This window comes from Podarcis tiliguerta, assembly GCF_965153285.1.
Source record: "Podarcis tiliguerta genome assembly, chromosome: 17".
Lineage (NCBI taxonomy): Eukaryota > Metazoa > Chordata > Lepidosauria > Squamata > Lacertidae > Podarcis > Podarcis tiliguerta.
The window spans coordinates 6459689-6475492 of record NC_139550.1 but is presented as its reverse complement, the minus strand read 5'-3'; the positions used below and the strand labels follow the sequence as shown (position 1 = coordinate 6475492).

The following is a 15804-nucleotide window of genomic DNA, read 5'->3' as shown; positions in this document are numbered from 1 at the left end:
GCACGTCAAAGTACAAGTAGATAAATAGGTACCGCTCTGGTGGGAAGGTAAACAGCGTTTCTGTGTGCTGCTAGGACTGGTCCCATCACCTCCTGGCAAATAGAAGGGGAAGAAATAGAGGCAGTGAGAGATTTTACTTTCTTGGGCTCCATGATCACTGCAGATGGTGACAGCAGTCACAAAATTAAAAGACGCCTGCTTCTTGGGAGAAAAGCAATGACAAACCTAGACAGCATCTTAAAAAGCAGAGACATTACCTTGCCAACAAAGGTCCGTATAGTTAAAACCATGGTTTTCCCAGTAGTGATGTATGGAAGTGAGAGCTGGACCATAAAGAAGGCTGATCGCCGAAGAATTGATGCTTTTGAATTATGGCGCTGGAGGAGACTCTTGAGAGTCCCGTGGACTGCAAGAAAATCCAACCTATCCATTCTGAAGGAAATCAGCCCTGAGTGCTCACTGGAAGGACAGATTGTGAAGCTGAGGCTCCAATACCTTGGGCTCCTCATGAGAAGAGAAGACTCCATGGAAAAGACCCTGATGTTGGGAAAGATGGAGGGCACAAGGAGAAGGGGACGACAGAGGACGAGATAGTTGGACAGTGTTCTCGAAGCTACAAACATGAGTCTGACCAAACTGCGAGAGGCAGTGGAAGACAGGAGTGCCTGGCGTGCTCTGGTCTATGGGGTCACGAAGAGTCGGACACGACTAAACGACTAAACAAAAACAGAGTGTGCAGTTGCAGCAGTGTGGGTTTGTGTGTGGATCTTTAAAAACAGCAGCATACTGACTTTGAGAAACTATGAAGCATAATTTGTAAAAGCGAGGCAAGGATTGCAGCTCAGATAAGGACCCTGCCTTAGCGTAACCCGGGTTTGGCAACAGCTGATGATTCATTCTTTCAATCCCCTAATATTTATCTCTCAGCAACCAGGCATGAGTCAGAACAGGACACTGCCTTTCCAAGGACAGCTGGGAATGTTTATTTCTGCCTAGTCCAGTACACTGTTTCCAACAGAGGCCAGCCTATGGGAAACCCCTAAGTAGGGACTGAAGGCCACAGCTCACCCTTGCCTGCATCTGAAGCTCAGAGGTTTTCTGCCTCTGAAAATGAAGGCTCCATTTAAATATTACAGCTTACCTCTCCATTAATTTAACTCATTCCTTTCAACCATCTAAGCTTATGACCGTCTCCACAATTTGTGGTGGTGTGTTCCATAGGTTCATTAAGTGTTTAGTGAATGTGTACATATTTTCTTTGGTCCCTCTGTCCTAACCTACTGCCAACTGATTTTATTGGGCTACTGGGAATATTTGAGAGATGGGGAAGAATGTCACTGTTTCTACAATCTGTACACTCCCTCTCCCAAAATTGCAAAGCCCCAGATGTTTCACCTTTTCCTCGTGGAAGAGGCTTTTCACCCCCTTCATAACTTTGTGAAGCCACATAAAAAGCAAAGGTAGCTGTGTTGGTCCATAAGCGGGTGGAAAATCCTCCAAAATCCACAGCTGGACAATAATTTTACTGGCGCCAACCAAAATGTCACAAAATAGTTGCAAGCTTTTGAATTTTGCAGAAATATCCATCAAGCAAGATGTTACATGAAGCAGGAGATGGGGATAAGGATGCTTTTTAAAAAAATTTCCTCCTTTTCCTCCTCTCTCCTCTCTTTTCTGCTTCATGTAATGTTTTGTCTGATGGGGAACTTGAAAGCTTGCCACTATTTTGCCACATTCTGGCTGGTTCTAATAAAGCTTTTGCCCAGCTGTGGATTTTTCTACTGACTGTATTCTCTTTCGAGACGAGTTGAGTAACTAAAAATTAGCACCACATTTGCCAATGTGGTGCCCATGGGTGTAGGGGCACTCTTGAGATCTTCTGTTGACACCCATGAAGCCTCTGAGCCCCTCCACTCACTGCCCTCTGGGTCACAATGCAGTGAACGTGGTTACCTTTTTCTCCCTTGAAAAGTAAGTAGAGCGGAAAGAAGTTGGAAAAGTGGCACTCTTCCCCATTTCCTCTTTCAGTTCTGTATGCTTTCCAAGGCTCAGATAAATTCTGCTGGGTCTAACTTTTACCTAGATCCCTCGGAAAAGGAAAGTGTGTGTGTGTGTGTGTGTGTGTGTGTGTGTGTGTGTGTGTGTGTAGGGCCAGATTTAGGTTTGATGAAGCCCTAAGCTACTGAAGGTAATGGGATCCTTTATATGTCCAGCTGTCCTTTGTCAACAACAAATTGTCACTGTTTTTTGTGTTGAATATACAGTGGTACCTTGGGTTACAGACTCTTCAGGTTACATACGCTTCAGGTTACATACGCTTCAGGTTACAGACTCCGCTAACCCAGAAATAGTGCTTTAGGTTAAGAACTTTGCTTCAGGATGAGAACAGAAATCGTGTTCCAGCGGCGCGGCAGCAGCAGGAAGCCCCATTCGTTAAAGTGGTGCTTCAGGTTAAGAACAGTTTCAGGTTAAGTACGGACCTCCGGAACGAATGAAATACTTAACCCGAGGTACCACTGTATGCTATCTCGTAATTTATGGGCCTAATAACTCCATACACAACACTGTTGCTGTATGTAGATTTTATTTTGTTTGGTTTTTTTATCTTATATTTTGGAAATTTACACCCAGCTTTTTTCCCCTTTGCATTTTTTGGGGGCCCCCAAGAGAGTGGGGCTATAAGCTATAGCTTCTTTAGCTTATACATAAATCCGGCCGTGTGTGTGTGTGTTCTCTCTTTTTATCTCTTTGTGAAAGTGGGAGAGAAATGATCCAAGGGGAAAAACCCAAATGGGAATAAAATGTTGGCAAACTCTGCAGTCTTTCAAGATCCCCCCTCTGATATTGCAGTGTTTGTTTCCTTTAACTGAAAACTCATAGCATGCTGTTTACATGCATGCAATTCTTTTTTCTGGGGGGATGCAAGGGTACGCATACCCCTAAACATTTTGTGAATCTAAGTATGGCCTCATTGAGGGGCAGTATTTCAATATGAGTAAGAAAATGAGAGTACCCCTAAACATTATTTTTTTTAGAAAAAAAGCACTAGTGGTCAGTATTTGGTGTGCTTCTCCGGCAAAGCTTTGGAAGCTTGTGGATTTGGTAGAAATTCTCAGGAACTGTGAGATTAACAGCCCTGTGTACCCAGGACACTATTCTCATAAGTTTCCCCAAGACACTAAAATGGGAGTCATTGTCTGAAACCCCTCTATAAGAAACAGCATCTGGCTCTTCATCCTTTATCCTCCCCCCCTTTTTTTTTTACATTCTCACTGCTTAATTTCACATCCTATTGCTAGCAATCCCTTGCCTTTCATTTATGGCTGCAATGTACATCTGTTTTATGAGCCAGTTTTGCATAAGAAAAGGGACCCTGGGCAGTTAAACCTCCAGGACTTGGGGGCATTGCTTTTTAGGGTTTTCAAATGCAAATAGACCCTGTTGGGTAAAATTCCTCGAGAATTTTGCTCATTGTAAAACTATAATCCCCCCTCCCACTGCCCCAGGATGCTTTTCATGCCTTTTTTATTGAAGGTGGTGGCACAACTCTAGAGCAAGTGGCTGGAGAGAGGCCATAGCTCAGCAGTCCAGCGCATACTTGGCATTCAAAAAGTTAAATCAATGGCATCTCCTGTCAAAGGACTTCAGATAATAAGGCTGGGAGCGACCCCAAATCAGTGACTCAATCTAGGAACAGCGCTGAATGGGCCATTGCTTCCATGTACTACAAGGCAGCTGCATTATATATCAGACATTCTGAGTTCCTTAAGCCTAATTTGTTCCTAATTTTGTGCACAAAATTTAAGAGAAAAAAATACATTAGGAAGTATGGCAAAGAATCTTGTGACACCTAACTAATTTATTGTGATACGGCTTCTCCTTTGGCAATCACTCGTAGCTGAGTAAGATTGTCTTCCATAAACACGGTTTTAACAGTAAGTGACTGTGGAGGCCAATTCTGGAGCCACACGTTCTTCCACAGTGGGGACATAGGTTTCGAGGTGGGACTTGATCACGGCAAGGGTTTGCCAAGCATGCCTTCCTCTTAGCGCATTCCTCCCTTTCATCCTGAGTTTGAGCATCTTCAAAGCCCATGACACCTTTGGTAAAGGCTGTTCTCCAACTGGAGCTCTCACAGGCCAGGGTCTCCCAGTTGTCGGTGTTTATACTACATTTTTTTAGATTTGCCTTGGGAGAGTCTTTGAACCTCTTTTGTTGACCACCAGGATTATGCTTACTGTTTTGAAGTTTGGAGTTGAGTAGTTGCTTTGGAAGACGATAATCAGGCATCCGCACAACATGACCAGTCCAACGAAGTTGATGTTGAAGAAGAATCATTGCTTTGACACTGGTGGTACGTATCAAGTATGGGGAACCTTTGACCTTCCAGATGTTCCAAAACTACAACTTCCATCATCCCTTTGGCCATGCTTGCTGAGGCTGATGGGAAATGCAGCAACATCTGAAGAGCCAAAGGCCCCCCAACCCTGATATATATGGTATTTCATGGACTAGAGCAGGAATGGAGAACCTGTGCCCACCAGACCTTGTTTGGTTTCAGCACCCATCATCTCTGATCACAGGCTATTCTGGTTGGAACTGATGGAATCCAATAACATCTGGGAAGAAGAAGAAGAAGAGTTTGGATTTGATATCCCACCTTTTACTCCCTTTAAGGAGTCTCAAAGCGGCTAACATTCTCCTTTCCCTTCCTCCCCCACAACAAACACTCTGTGAGGTGAGTGGGGCTGAGAGACTTCAAAGAAGTGTGACTGACCCAAGGTCAACCAGCAGCTGCATGTGGAGGAGCGGAGACACAAACCCGCTTCCCCAGATTACGAGACTACCGCTCTTAACCACTACACCACACTGGCTCTCTGGAGGGGGTACAGGTCCCCCGTTCCTGGACTGATGAAGTGGACCTTAGTCCACAGAATCTTATGCCACAATGCATTTGTTACTATTTAAGGTGCCACAAGACTCTTGTTGCTTTTCCTGCAACGTAGACGGACACTGCTAACCCTTTGAGAATGGTTACATTAGCAAAGGGACATTTCACTTGTGTGGAATAAAAAGGACTTCTTAGAATTTCATTACTTGGCATGACTCCACTTGGCATTCACTCACAGGAGTGAATTCAGCCTTGTGGGCCTTAAAGCAGCCTTATACTTAAGGGAAGCGGGTGGCTTTGTGGTCTAAACCACTGAGCCTCTTCGGCTTGCTGATTGAAAGGTCGGCGGTTCGAATCCATGTGACGGAGTGAGCTTCCATTGCTCTGTCCCAGCTCCTGACAACCTAGCAGTTTGAAAGCACACCAGTGCAAGTAGATAAATAGGTACCGCTGTAGCAGGAAGGTAAACAACGTTTCCGTGCGCTCTGGTTTACATTATGGTGTCCCGTTGAGCCAGAAGCGGTTTAGTCATGCTGGCCACATGAACTGGAAAGCTGTTTGTGGACAAACGCCGGCTCCCTTGGCCTGAAAGTGAGATGAGCACTGCAACCCCATAGTTACCTTTGACTGGGGTCCTCTACCTTTACCTTTAGGCTTAAGCATTTGCCTGGGAGCCATCAGTGACAAGGAATTCACATGGAAGTCCATGCAGACAAGTGAGCAGGCTGGCAAAAGAGAGATGACCCTCCTCTGCACCCATCATAGAAACCAGGTGGGCTGCCAGCGAAGGGAAAACTACCTCCTCCCAACCAATAGAGAAATGCAACAGGCCCGTTGCAGGAGAGAACTCATGAAGACTCAGCAGATGGAAACTATTTTCCATTGCTCATTCCAGGAATATCCATGGTTTGGATGCCGTGGTTTTTAATTGTGGGTCGCATGGGCTAATACAGAGAAAACAGTCACATTGAACATGCGGAGAGTGGGGAAGGGCCGTGGTTCAGTTTTACACCATCTGTTTGGTACGGAAAAGGTCCCAGCTGTAATCCTGGCATCTCTAGGTAGGACTAGGAATGTCTCCTGCCAGAAATCCTGCTGCCAGTTGCATATAGACAATTTCTTCTGCTGCTGCTTCCTGCTCCAGCATTTGATAAGGCGCAAAAGGCACCACTTCCATTTAGATGAGAATTTCCTTTTTCAAAATTAAGCACCAAGTCGTTTGCATTTATTTCTCTGCCGATTCAGGAATTATTCCGAGAAATGGTTTACTTTTGAGATCACATTTTGAAGGTTACTTTCTCAGCCCAAAGGAGGAGAAGGATTAATCCTTTTTCTTTCCTCTGAAAGCCTGTCTTGTTAAAGAGCACAATTATAAAGCGGCAAAATCAAAAAGGACAATTATGTGGCTAATCCGGCAGCCATGTAATCGCATTATATACGGTCATGTATGGTGGTGGCAGACAGTTGCACCCACTCACAGAGCTTCGAGCAAATCCCAGCCTTGTCTCATTTGACTTTGTGAATTCAGAGTTTCCTAAGTCTGAAGAGTTCCTTTTTCACTGGTCTATTTAAGTCTTTCATCATGCATTCAGACCTTAGGCGGAAAGGGGATCTGACCAAATTGTGAAAACAGATGTAATTTTTAAGAGAAGGAGACACAGTCCAGTACAAACATGCCTTTTTTCGGTCTCCTGTTAAGAGCTTTTTTTTAAAAAAAAATAAATCCTGCAATTTTACAGTGTGGTTAGCTGGACTGTGCAGGGTATGTGAATTGGCTAGCACCCGTGTCATCACCAACTTGCCTTACAGGGTCATTATCAGGGCAGTGGAACTCTTCTTTTAAATGTTCTTGATTTGTGGGAAGGGTAAGGAGGGCAGAAAATGAGCAGCCAATAGAATTGGTTGAAGAATTCAGTTTCCTGAGAACCACAGTTTTTGGTGCGTGTGGGTTTTTTAAAAGTGTCTAACCCTTATGGATAGAAAGATATGCAGAGCAGTGTTCGGACAATGTCTGGTGAAATCTCAGAAGCCAAAGAAGGTGGTGGATAACATTGACACTAGTCTAAGTCTTAGCATCAGAATATCTGGCAGCCCATGTTCTCATTGTGGTGTCTAGCATATATACTTCTCAGTAGGCGCTGTGGGTTAAACCACAGAGCCTAGGACTTGCTGATCAGAAGGTTGGCAGTTCAAATCCCCGCGACGGGGTGAGCTCCCGTTGCTCGGTCCCTGCTCCTGCCCACCTAGCAGTTCGAAAGCACGTCAAAGTGCAAGTAGATAAATAGGTACCGCTCCGGTGGGAAGGTAAACAGCGTTTCTGTGCGCTGCTCTGGTTCGCCAGAAGCGGCTTAGTCATGCTGGCCACATGACCTGGAAGCTGTACTCCGGCTCCCTCGGCCAATAAAGCGAGATGTGCGCCGCAACCCCAGAGTCGGTCACGACTGGACCTAATGGTCAGGGGTCCCTTTACCTTTAGGCTACACTGAACACTTGTGGAGTTTTGGAAAACTGCTTGGTCATCATAGACAGACTGAGCCAAACTATTCCCCAAGAAAGTATATTATCAGTTGCCCTTTGGGAAGAATTATCAGTTTCTTTGTTTTTGTTTTTTTAATGCAGAAGATTCCTCATTTACCATTCCATGCTTACATCATGACTGCTGGTTGGTTCTGTTTGTCTGGCCTACGTTTCCACCTCAATATATTTCTTCGGTAGTTCCCCTCGGCTCTATCATGCATAAGGCTATAGAGAGAGGAATCTGCTTCCAGGACTTGGAGGCGCACAAAGGTGGCCTTTGATTGATGAGAGGCAGGTAGGGTGTTTCATTATGGAGAGTAGCTGTTGGATAATTTCATTAACCTGATGTGCACTTTTCATATTTCATCTTAATGCAGCCCTTAATCTTAATGGGTATTTGGCATTGCTAGAGTCTGCCTTGCAAGCTACCTATCCCTTGCTTTCACAGAACCTTAGTTAGCATTTTAGTAGCATGGGATAAAGCTCTTCTGTGGGGGTTTTTTAATGCCTGGTAAGCATGGCTCTCTCTCTCCTCCTTCTCCCTCTCCCTCTCCCTCTCCCTCTCTGTCTGTCTCTCTGTGTCTCTGATTTCCCATGGACATGTTTCACTTGATTTCAGTTGTAGAATTTTCACCTGTTGGAAGTTCGGTTTTCAATCGTTCGGAAGCCAAAATGTTTGACGCCCAAGGCATTCGGGAGCCAAGGTACGACTGTACTAGAGTAGATATGGGGACAGAGTTGGCATCTAGGTCTACCAGAGGGCCTAATCCCATACCCTCCAACATTCATCTGGTGAAAATTTGTTGTTGTTTAGTAGTTTAGTCCTGTCCGACTCTTCGTGACCCCATGGACCAGAGCACGCCAGGCACTTCTGTCTTCCACTGTCTCCTGCAGCTTGGTCAGACTCATGTTCGTAGCTTCAAGAACACTGTCCAACCATCTCGTCCTCTGTCGTCCCCTTCTCCTTGTGCCCTCCAGCTTTCCCAACATCAGGGTATTTTCCATGGAGTCTTCTCTTCTCATGAGGTGGCCAAAGTATTGGAGCCTCAGCTTCACGATCTGTCCTTCCAGTGAGCACTCAGGGCTGATTTCTTTAAGAATGAAATGAAATGAAAAGAAAAGACAAAATTATGAAATTAGGCCCCCCAAGAAAGTTTATGGGTATTGCCATTCAAATGGGATTCAAATGCAGGGTGGGGCCTACCTGCCCCCCAATATTTTATTCAAGTTGACACCCCTGCAGCCAGCCAAATGTATAGGTTGTTGCACAGGAGGAAATTCCACAACCTTGGAGCTGTGAAACCCCTAAAGAAGCATGCCTGGGGAAGCAGTGCAGGTTTTAGAAGCAGAAACTCTGGTGCATCGATGCTCACCCCAAGGGAAGTTGTCCATGCCCCATGAGAGGGAGGCAATCCTTTCTAGCTGTTCCCTGCCTTCGAGTGTAGTGACAAAAGAACATGCCTCCTGGAAACAATCTGGCGGTCCCAATTCTTCCAGTCTACAAATCTCAACATGTTCAGGGTGGCATGACATAACTGTTCTGAAAGCAATTTCTTCTTCTTCTTCTTCTTTTGACAAGACTGACAAAGACATCCAAAATCTGGGCCAGACTTTCCCTCAGGATGTTTCGGGAGAGCCAGAAGCCTTCTCTATCAGCTGCACTCCTGCCTGGGACCATAGATGTCTTCTTTCCTTTCATCTGAGGAAGGATTAAAGGCTGGCAAATGGAGGCGTCCGCTGAGATTAGCCCTGTCAGGTGAAGTTATACTCTTATCTCTTCAGCGCTGCTAGCAATTACTTCCAGAACATTTCAACTCATTTTACCTCAGCTGATGAAGGCTTGAGGTATGAGCTGAAATGTCCTGGAAGTAATTCTTAACAGTAATATAATTCTACTTGACATATTTATCCAACCATCCTTCTGCTAAAGACTATATACACTTTACTATATACACTTTATATCTATCGGTGAAATTGCACCTATCGTTTCCTTCTCTTACGGCAAGTGAAAGGACTTTGCAGTTCCATGCCTGCCAGTAACCGGTGTTATGAAGTCGAATGGAGGTTCTGGAGAAATTCTACACGGGTGCTTCTTCCCTGAGGGCCAAAGTAGACATGGGTGAGGCAGCCATATTGGTTCTTGACCACTGGGTTTTGGTCCTTTGCCTTACATCCCTGTCTCTTCAGACAATTTTCTCTCAGCCTGGTTCTCATCTGATATCAGAACTCACCTGGGGGAAAAGGGAGGGTAATTGAATGTGGTATGTGAGGACGGGGAGGGTTAAGTTCCCCTCACCTATGTATATCATTTCCACCTGTCCAAGAAACCAAAAGCAGGAAATATTTTTTCAGTCTGAGGGCCTTATTCCCTCTTGTGTAACCTTCTAGGAGGGCTGTTACATGCCAGGGGTGGATATCGTGATTTTATCTTGTGAACTGCCCTGAGACCTGTGGGTACAGACATCCCAAAGGAGCAAAAAAGACTCTTTATGTATGCGACAACAGCAGCACGGATGTTACTAGCCCAGAGATGGAAAGAAGAAAGAGTCCCTAGACCACGCCAAAATGGCAAAACTGAGCGGAAAACTCAGAAACCAAGAAGACAAAAGCTTTAAGAAATAATTTTTATTTATTTAGGAGACCACTGTAAGCGGATGAAAACATTAGCAGGATTTTAACTTCACTTGTAATGTAACAAATACTATGGGCAATATGGATAGATGCAAAATATGAAATAATATGCAGTTGGAAATGTTGACAATAGGACCCATGGAGGGGATGGGGGGAAGTCTTGAGATTCTGAGAAATCTCTTTTTATGGATGTGTACTTGGTATTGCCTAGGGCTTGCCGATCAGAAGGTTGGCAGTTCAAATCCCCGCAACGGGGTGAGCTCCCGTTGTTCGGTCCCTGCTCCTGCCAACCTAGCAGTTCGAAAGCACGTCAAAGTGCAAGTAGATAAATAGATACCCCTCCGGCGGGAAGGTAAACGGCGTTTCCATGCACTGCTCTGATTCGCCAGAAGTGGCTTAGTCATGCTGGCCACATGACCCGGAAGCTGTACGCCGGCTCCCTCGGCCAATAAAGCGAGATGAGCGCCGCAACCCCAGAGTCATCCGCGACTGGACCTGACGGTCAGGGGTCCCTTTACCTTTGGTAATCGCAATAAATTTACATTTGTAAAATCAAATAAATTTATAAAAAAAAACGCATAACAAATAAACATTTCAGCCGAGAGAGAGAAAGGCAGAGACCTGTGGGTATAGGGCTATCTATCTATCTATCATCTATCTATTATAATAACTTGTCCTGTTAGGGAAAACGTACATGTACAGACTGGGTACATGCATGCCAGCTTGGGTAATATGAAAGTTTCCCCCAACAAAGCAAATGTGGTCTCTGACATGGCATCTTGTTCTTCTGGCTACTCCTGAATGGCCTGAATTTTCCATTCTCAATGAGCCTTTTTCTGTTGCTTTGTTTTCTGTTCCTCTGCTTCCACCTTGATTTGTTTTATTCTTTTATTTCCTTCTAGGTGTGCTTTGACAAATCTAATAATTCTGTCCCTCAAAATAAGCCCCCCTCCCCTTTGCCTTCAAAGTAAGATTTATAGTTCTGCAAAAGACATCAGCGGCAAACATAAATTTACTGGATGTATTGCTTACAGCCAAATAATACTTTTGTGCAGTCTGATTTTCTTTGAGTCCTTAAGGTATAGTCATTCAGGGGTTTTCTGAACAATGCTATAAAGGGCTTGTGGTCTGCTTCAACCTGAAAAGTCTGGCCTTAGATATATGTTGATGAAAGCATTCACCAGTAAACAAGATTCCCATCTACTCTTTCTCAATATGTGTATCTTGTTTCTGTGTCAGTAATTGATTTAGATGAATACCCCACTGGCAGAAGGCATCATGTTTCTGTAGACATACTGTTCCCGTCCTAGACGGTGACACATCAGTTGAAGTTTTGATGGGCCAATCTGGAGCAGAAAACTAATACCAGCTCTTGTACATTGTTGTTTGACAGTAATTCATGATTTCTCCCCTTGCTCATCCTGGCATCGTTCGTTTTTATATGCCAAAGGTTTCCTTAGAGATGTTGCGTTTGTGGATAAGTTAATTTCCCCAGGTAATTTAGCATTCCCAGAAAGCTCTGAACATCTTTCTTTGATTAGAGTTGTGGCGACATTTCACTCATCTGAACTCTCCTCTGTCTGCTTAATTCCATCACCAAATGGAAGGGTGTAAGCCCTTCTTCACCTGGAGATTGTGCCTCCCCCAAATAATTCGGAAACCTCCCACACGTTCATCTGAGCTCTGTTTTTCTCTGCTCAGTTTTAGATTTGCAGCTTCCATTGCTTCTCCTGACAAGTCCTAGTCTGTGATCGTGTGTCGGGGACCGTGCTGAGGAGGACTGCACTGAGGAGGAATGGTAGGAGCCACCTCCTGCTCCTGATCCTGAATCTTCCGATGAGCAGGAGGATGGTAAAGATTTGGAACAGTGGTTTGCAGAGGGGCATAGTTCAGAAGGCAGAAGCTGGGAAATACTAGATAGGGAACAGCTAGAAGAAGAAACACTGGAAGAGAGAGGGTTAACAGATTCACAGTCTCTGGACAGCATTCACCCCACCCTTCCCCAAAGCCGAGAAGAGCTCAGAAAGTGTCAGAACAGAAAGAACAAAGGGTACAAGCTCAGATTCCAAGAGTGACGTAGATTAATAGGGATGGAGAGGGGGAGTGACCCTTAATTGGGAGCACCGCCATTTCTAGGAGATGGGTTCTTTGTTCTCTCACTGTGATGATTAAAGATTCTAATTGGTAAGACGTTCCTTTCTTTGATCTTCTTATCTACTGCCACGAGGGGAGAAAGCCAATTCCCTGAAGCCTGACAGCATCCCAGCAGACCCCATTGCTGATAATGGTCCCTGGCCACCATCCCCCCTTTAAAATAACATGTCTTTGTCTGACAGCCTGATTTTAGCAGCCATTTTACTTTCCCACAATGCTCCTGACATCATATGGGGCACTGCTCTGAGTGCTGCTGCCTACCACCCCCATCACCAGGTGAGCCTTCCAGGGGCCACCAATGGACCACTCAACTCAAGCCTCTTCATACCTGGAGCTGGTCCTGCACTTAGCCAAAGCACCACCTTTCTCAGCCACCCAATTGCACCCTCTTTCTGCCAATTCTGACGCTTAGGGTTGCATCCTCACACCCTGCCCATTGAGGTCTGTTGTACAGTTGCTGTCTCCATCACTTTGCTGCTTCCTCTGTCACAAACACCTGACCCAATACTCATGGCTTTGTGACATCAACAGTAATGTGGCCAATACCCACCCTCTGCTCAGAAAACTCTGCCTGCCTAGCAACCAGCGCACTTAAGGCATGGGATGAAAAGAGATTAGGGTGCAGATTGGTGTAGTGATGGCTGATGTCACAAAGATTTTGCTTTTACCCTCACTCTCACATGGACAGATTCACAGTCTCTGGACAGCATTCACTCCCACCTTCCCCAAAGATACGGAGTGTTCAGAAAGTGCTGCTTTTACAAAAAGGTTTAAGAACCTAAATGGCACAAATTCAAAGAAAGGAATACAAGATAAGCTGTTTTAGATTTTAAACAAATTTAAGAACAGGGATGAAACGCTCCCATGGTCTAGATGTTACTGCTGAAGCAACACTAGAATTTTCACAGTTGAGTCTTCAACCCTTTATTACTGTGCTTTACCTTCTTCAAGTTGGGCTTTGTTTAAAACTTGCCATTTAGGTTTTCAAACCTTTTTTGTAAATTCGGTATTAGAAACTGTACTTTTGAGTCCTCAATCCTTTATTACTGCGCTTTGCTTTACCTAGGTTGAGCTAGGATTATAATACTTCAGAATTTTTGGGCGTTCCACCCCCCTTTTTTTGAATTTTGGTCATTTAAAGTTTATGATTTTTCTATTTCCTTCTGAAGAAACTGAATAGTTCAGTGAAATGAGGTTTGTAGCCGGCATCTCCTTAAGGCTTTGTTCTATTTTAGGTTTTTCTAATTTTTTCCCTGAAGCTTTTTGATTTTTATTATTTAGTTTATTTCCACAAGATAATAAGCTCTGGAGCCAAGTGAGGATTCCCTCTATTGTGTGGACAGGTAATCCCTCCCCTACCTGGCCTGGTCTCCTTGGCAACGCTTCCCCCAGGTGGGATTGGACAACTGACTGAGGTAGGCGGAGACCTCCAGGTATCCCACCTGAGGGAAGGCAAAGCCAAGCCTATGCTGATGGAGCCGCTCCAGATCCAGGGGTTGCGCGCGTCCACGCAAAGGGCGCCCCCTGTTTTAAGCGGGGAGCGGTCATTTCCAGTTAATTACTTCTCGTTTCAGGGATTTTCATAGTATTTCACTTGGTTTGTGACGGTAAGAGGAGGCTAGTACGAATGTCTCTATACTAAAGACACTGGAGAAGCATATGCTCTGTTGTTTCTGTTTGTCCAGAGTCACAGGGGCATTGCCTCTCCACATAAGCAATCTTCCTACATCAGCCTTCAAGGACAGCTGGGACTTCAAGTTTAGCTAGATATGCCATAGGGGAGGCAGAGTGCCTGGAGGATTCATTGGCAATAAAAGTTGGGGGTCCTGGCTAGATCCAACTGGCGCTCAATGTCTGCAGTTTCCTGCCCAAATTTCATATCCTCCCCTTTCTATCTCCCCAGCACAAGGCTCTGCAAGAAAAGTCTCTCTCTTCATCCTAACAATGATCGCAACAATATTCTTGGCCTCTATGAACAAGCCGTGCCAACAAAGGTCCGTATAGTTAAAGCCATGGTTTTCCCAGTAGTGATGTATGGAAGTGAGAGCTGGACCATAAAGAAGGCTGATCGCCGAAGAATGGATGCTTTTGAATTATGGTGCTGGAGGAGACTCTTGAGAGTCCCATGGACTGCAAGAAGATCAAACCTATCCATTCTGAAGGAAATCAGCCCCGAGTGCTCACTGGAAGGACAGATCCTGACGTTAAGGCTCCAATACTTTGGCCACCTCATGAGAAGAGAAGACTCCCTGGAAAAGACCCTGATCTTGGGAAAGATGGAGGGCACAAAGAGAAGGGGACGACAGAGGACAAGATGGATGGACAGTGTTCTTGAAGCTACCAGCATGAGTTTGACCAAACTGCGGGAGGCGGTGGAAGACAGGAGTGCCTGGCGTGCTCTGGTCCAGGGGATCACAAAGAGTTGGACACGACTAAACGACTAAACAACAAAATGAACAAGCCAGCTCTTGGATCTTTCCTGACGTGGTAAACAGAGCTCTAAGGGAAAGCGCTTACGCTACGGAAGGCCTGCAAAGCCATTCTCATTCCCATGCAGCTTCATTCCTCTTCTGAGGGAAGTATGATTCATCGTCGAGACTAAGAGGAGCCACACATGCGGACGATGTATAAGGTCACCTACGGTAACAGATGATGCTGGATGTTTGGGGAGCAATAGAAATCCGTCTTCTTGTGTAAACCCTTCCTCTAAGTGGTCATATATCTTTTGTTATATCGCCGAGGATATGTCGGTGCTGCAGTCGAAGGATGCTGCTGGGAATAATGGTGACTTTGGAAGATGGAAAGTTTCGAAGGCCCCTCAGATGCTGCAGCTGAGATTAGGAGAGTGGTGTGCGTTTCTCCCAATGACATCATTCAGGAAATGCAATCAGCATGCAGTCAAGGTAGCCAGACACAGAGGCCCAGAGATTTCATTTTCATTATTGGATTTTGTAAAATGGCAGAGAAATCCACACCCACTGCTGAGGACTATATGAAGATTCTGTGGTGTTTGCATCTGATTATTATGCCGTTGTGGACACAGCCATGGCAGGAATGTGGAATTTGGCAATCAAATCATGGATTGTTAACAGGTGATAATCTAAAGCTATAATATATTAAGATAAAAGATTAAGATAAAATCAAAGAGGGAAAGGATTTGCTGAATTAACTAATTGAACTGGAATACAAGAAAGGGAGGTGTGAGGAGGTCAGGGAAACAAGCAAATGAAAGATAAGATATGGAAAGACTGATCTGTTTTTAACTGTTTTTACTTTGTATTTTCTTTTTCTTTTTATTCTTTTTCTTATTTTTGTAATATGTTGAAATTTTAATAAATATCTTTCAAAAAAAGAAAAAAAGAAATCCACACCCACTGCTGAGGACTATATGAAGATTCTGTGGTGTTTGCATCTGCTTATTATGCCGTTGTGGACACAGCCATGGCAGGAATGTGGAATTTGGCAATCAACACAAAGAGTGCACATGCTATAAATAGGGTTGTCATATGTCCGGAATACTGCAGTGTGCGGGCAGAAATCGCCAAAACAACTTTTCTTTTATATATAATTTTTATTAAATTTTCTCATTTGACATTAATAAGATCTCAAGG

At 44.6% G+C, this 15804-nt stretch overlaps 1 long non-coding RNA gene across 5 annotated transcripts in view; it reads right to left on the bottom strand.

The window, feature by feature from the left end:
- LOC310667930 overlaps positions 1–12690 on the bottom strand; it is a 30721-nt gene extending 18031 nt beyond the window's left edge. Inside the window, exons 1-3 of one of the 5 annotated variants that reach the window (XR_014506436.1) lie at positions 12522–12689; positions 9424–9639; positions 7485–8123 (exon numbers count right to left, since the gene is read on the bottom strand). This is a non-coding gene — a long non-coding RNA (uncharacterized lncRNA). Of the gene's footprint in view, positions 1–7484; positions 8124–9388; positions 9640–12521 lie in introns of those variants that run through there. The other 4 variants (XR_014506437.1, XR_014506434.1, XR_014506435.1 and 1 more) reach the window with 4 other exon arrangements.
- Positions 12691–15804: the final 3114 nt, after the last annotated feature.